The following is a 5,464-nucleotide window of genomic DNA, read 5'->3' as shown; positions in this document are numbered from 1 at the left end:
AGAAGATAGTGGTATGGTAGATTATGTGTGGGATTATGTGCATCATAGAAGATAGTGGTATGGTAGATTATGTGTGGGATTGTTTACTGAAATATCAGCTGCTCCAGTCCTCCAGCTTCTTCACCGGAGGAAGATGGCTTTCTGCTCCAGTACAGATTTAGAACCTGGGAAACAAACCCACAGGCACAATTCTACTCTGTCCCTATGGCCACAGTGAGTCAGAATAAACTCAATAGCCAAGGGTTCTTTTGGAAGGAATGTGCAACAAAGTAGTTTCTCAAAAGAGTAAAAAGAGAACTCACAGACAGGGAGAAAAATTGACAATGATATATAAGCCAATGGACTCATCTCTAAAATCTATCCAAAAGTGAAGCATTTCAACAAGAAAAAGTTGAATAAACCAATTTTTTACATGAGTAGAGAACTTGAACAGACAATTTATCAAAGAAGACACTAAGGTGTCAACAGGCATATGAATAAGGGCTCTCAATAAATAAATATATGAGAGATGCAAGTGAAAATGATTATTATATACCACCTCACCATAGAAGTGATATGGACCCCTCTCATGGCTCAACTTGCAGCTGAACGATAGGTTTATGCAGGGATCAGAAACAGGATTCTTGCCGTTGCCTCCCTGGGTTCTCTCCTTCCACTTCTTGATTTTTTAGCTTTGTTTTAGGGCAAATATTTCTCAAGAGTGTTATTGTTCACTCTGTTTATTTATCCATTTATTGTTTTTTAGTTAATCGTCATTATTTGGCAATAATGCGATTCCTGCGGTTCATTTCTAGGTTTCAAGGGTCTTTTAGGACCACAATCTTAGGGATTCCACAGTCTCTATTACACCAGTATGGCATTTTATTTAATGATTTTTAATTTTGTTCTACATTTTTTTCCTAACTGTCCTGGACCTTCTGTGATCTCATTCAGAGCAATCAACAGTGACAATCAGGGAACATCTAGTTTTGGTCTCAGGGCAGTGGAAGCTGTGAATTGAATGGTTCATTCGTTCCTTAGATTGATTCCTTGCATTTTTTCTTATCTTCGCTCTTCTTTTCCTCAGCTGGGGAGCGACTACTAGCTGCATCTTAGAAGACATCTAGCTAGCTTTAAAGATCCCAGTCACTACTCACCACAGTTGGGTACAGAACATTTTCTCTGTGAGCTATGGAATGTCAATTGACATACCAGAACGGGGCTTGCTAAGCCTCCAGGCCCAATGACTCAGTCTGACAAGGTGTTATGGCCAAGAAGTTTCATGTCTCTGCTTTCTCTTTGCTATACCATATATACATCTATATTTATAGCAAAAATACATATGTAGAAGTAGCCTCTGCTCGATCTACATAGGACCCTTAATGTAGTTCCATTTGTTTATCCATACCTGACCAGCTTTCATGTCTGCCTATGTACACACTCAGAGATTGCTTTCTATTACTTATATTGAGGGATTGTGTATGTGACTGCATTTATCTTTCATGTCTGTAACTTTTGAGCACCCCTCAATATCTCCCCCTTACTCAGTGATAATGTGCTGATCATCCCATTATTGTATATTACCTCCCCATTTATCCAAGATGATATGTGTCTAGTTAGTAAGTTTCCCAACTCTCCATCCCAGCCCTGGGAAACCTCAAAAATTCTTTTTCTTGTGTGTTAACCTTTTCTAGACTTTTTATAATAATAGTCTCATACAATATTTATCTTCCATGATTGATTTATTTAGATCTGAATAATGTTCTCCAGGTTCATCCATGCAATGAGGTGTTTCTTGGATTCTTATTTGCACTAACTAATAGGATGAAATACACCTGGAATATACTCAGACCAGCTAACCGGTATCTTACCGGGAGCTTCCTGATTAATTTACTCAGTTACTTGGTTTGTAACCTTTACAATAATCTCCTTTCCATAGAATCAGACATTTCTTATTTTAAACTGCCTTTAAGAATTCTGCGGCTGCTATTCTCCACAGATGACTTAAAGATGTTAATATCTTCACCAGAAACATAAATGTTTGAATATTAGCAGGATCAAAATTGTGTCATTGATACTGAATCCTCCTCCAGAAAATGTTACAGATGCCTCAATTGAGATTAATATTAAAGATACTAAATTTTACTGCTGAAACTGTTGGCACCAATGTAAGCTTTATCTTTGAATGGCTCCAGGAAATTTACCATGTTTGTTTCAATTTCAGGGCTATAAAAATAAAATTTCAGTTTTCAGGAGCCTTGAGTAGAATACAATCTGATATTGCTATAGATTGAACTGTCTCCCACAAAAATATGCTGCAATCCTAACCTCTATGTTTGGGGTTAGAATCCCATCAAGACGGGGAGGGGAGGTTTTCGTTATTATGCTGACGGTTAGGATTGCTGTAGAGCATGTCATGAGTCAATCATTTTATTTATTTACTAAAATAAAATTGTATTGTGCATTGGGTGAAGATTGACAAAGCAAAAACTCATTTTGTTCATCCCATCCAATACAATCCTTTCAATGTACCATCTCTTACTTCACTTGACCCACAGGTTTCTTTATATATATATTTTGTATTACTTCTTTTCTAACCTGTCTGAAATTTGTCCTTAGGTAATTGCTGCTCTTTTGATCGCAAATGGTTAATCATTTTAAGATATTGCCTCGTTACTGTTTCTAATCATTTCCCAACCTGAAGGGTGACTCAGGGCCATAGTCTCATGGCATCCACTTGTCTCTATCTCACCAGTAAGCCTAATCTCTTTTCTGATTTTTAATTTTATTCCACATCCCACACTTGAATGTGGTCCCTTTCAGAGTAGTCGGTAGTGACAACTTCATACCATCTCATTCTTCTGGTCTCCTGTTTGTAGCATCTGATGTTTGCATGGTCCATTTCTCAGTTGGACTAATGTTTCCATTGTATTTCAATTTACATCACTCTTCTTTTCTCTGGACAGGAAGAGACAAATAGTTGCACCTTAGATGGCTGCTCAGTAGAGCACTGTCTTTGTGAACTGTTTGGTAACTTACCTGGGTGTTCTCGGAGATTATGGTCCTGAGTCCTCAGGCTTAATGACCAATTCTCTCACATTGTTTGAATTTGTCTAAGAAGTTTTCATAACTTTGCTCTTTGTGTGCTCAACCATAGTCATGTATATATTTGTAGAAAAGGTAAATGTGTATGTACAACTATCCTCTTTCAAACATGTATGTATTTATGAGTATGCTTCCATTCTCCCTCCCACACCCACTCAGCTTGCCTGCCTGTCTGTGCATCTACTCATAGTTCACCTTTATTTCAGGATTGCATGCATAATATTGCTTACCTCTGTTGCCTTTAACTCCTACTTTCATTGTGTTGCTCACCTGCCTCTACTTGTATATTGTCTTCTCCTTCACCCAAGTTAATATGTCTTGGAAGAAGTATAGCTAGAAATTTAGAATAAGATATTTTAAAAATATTTTATTCATTCATTTAAACAAAAATAATACCAATCATATTAGCTTATTTTCATGAAAATGATATTTTATAAAAATTGTAAATTTAGTAAGACAATGGAAGGCTAGAGGATAGCTGTATTCTAAAATCTCTCTTCAGTTAATCGCTTGTGATATGTCATTCTGGGTGAAGTATATAAAGTATATAAGGATTTAGTTTGAAAAGGGAATCGTTTAGTGATTTTTCAAAGAATTATAAGTCTTCCTCTCTGACGCTACATTGGAATTCAAAAGTTGCTCCTGTGCTACGTGCTGTGGAGTCACCTCTGACTTATGGCAGCCCCGTGCCCAATCAAACAAAGCACTCCCTGCCCCTTCACCTTTCTCACATTAAAAAAATGTCTGCGCCCGCGAATGCAGCCGCACTATCAGTCAGTCTCATTCAGAGCCTTCCCCTCCTTTTCACCAACACTCTACCTTCCCGTGCACAATGTTCTTCTCCAACGGTTTCTATATCCTGATCACATTTCAAAAGGATGTGAAACAAAGACTTCCTTCTAAGAAGCATTCTGATGGAACTTTTCCCAACAAACATTTGTTCCTTCTTCTGGCAGATCTTAATACTTGCAGTAAACGTTGCCAAAATCATGATTCAAATGCATCAGTTCTTCTGCAGCATTCCCTTATTGTCCAGCTTTCACATGCAAATGAGACAATTGAAAATACCATGACTTGGATCAGGCTCTTCAACTTGTGCAGCAGATTTATCCACATACTTGGACATGCAATATGTCATTTGCTTTCTTGACTGCTGCTTCCATGAGCATTGGCTGTGAATCCGAGAAAAATGAAATCTTGGTCAACTTCATTTTTTTCTTCTTTTACCATGATATTCTCTATTGGTCCAGTTGTAAGGATTTTGATTTTCTTTACCTTAAGTTGAAATCCATACTGAAGGCTGCAAAGAATTTTTGCAAAAGTCAGGTCATTTATTTTAATCAGCAAGTATTTCAACTCCTCTTTGATTTCAGCAAACAAGGTTGTATCATCCACCATGTTAGTAAATCTTCCTCCAGTATGCTACATTCTCTTGTATGTAGATCGGCTTCTCAGATTATTTGTTCTGCATGGAGATCCAATGAGTATTGAGAAAGGATACCACCCTGACACAAGTATCTTCATTTTGAACCATGCTGTTTTCTTTGTTCTCCTACCACTGCCTCTTACTCTATGTACAGGTTCAACATTAGTCAAATTAAGTTCTCTGGAATTGGCATTTTTCACAATCCTATCCACAATTTGTTATGATCCACACATTGAATGCCTTTGCATAGTCAATAAAACATAAATAAACATCTTTCTGGTATTTCTTTTTAATTAAAAGATCATTTTATTGGGGGTTCTTTCAGTCCTATAACAATCCGTTCATCAGTTGAATCAAGCATATTTGTACATATGTATCTCTTTCATTTCAGCCAAGATCTAGCTGATGTCAGCAACAATATCTCCCCTGCTACATCCTTTTAAGAATCTTGCTGAAATTTCTGGCAGCTCCCTGTTGCAACCTTTGTTGAATGATTTTCAGTAAAAGTTATTGCATGTGGTAGTCATAGTATTGTTTCATAATTTCTACTTTCTGTTAGATCTGCTGTCTTTGTAATGGGCACAAATATCCCATTCACTTAGCTAGGTAACTGTCTTCCAAATTTCTTGGCATAGACCAGTTACTGCTTCTAGTATTTCATCAGCTTGTTGAAACATTTCAACGGGTATATTTTTATGTTATCATTTCAATTTATTTTGTTTGAGATGAACTTGTTTGCCACTAAAGACTCTAAGTTCATTTCATTTCTTTTTCTTTTTCTTTTTTTTTTAAATATATAAAAAAAATAAAACACCGCGGCTCGGCCTCAGGCACCTGAGGGACAACCTGGAGCGCTCCAGGGGCACCGGCAAAGGGGCCGATCCAGGCACAACCCCGTGCAGACCTCGGCAGGTGCACGGTACAGCAGGAGGGACAGACCATCCCCGCCACGGG

Source organism: Echinops telfairi, unplaced genomic scaffold (genome assembly GCF_000313985.2).
Source record: "Echinops telfairi isolate 266 unplaced genomic scaffold, ASM31398v2 ScPeMD7_44;HRSCAF=162, whole genome shotgun sequence".
NCBI lineage: Eukaryota > Metazoa > Chordata > Mammalia > Afrosoricida > Tenrecidae > Echinops > Echinops telfairi.
This window is presented reverse-complemented; position numbering follows the sequence as displayed.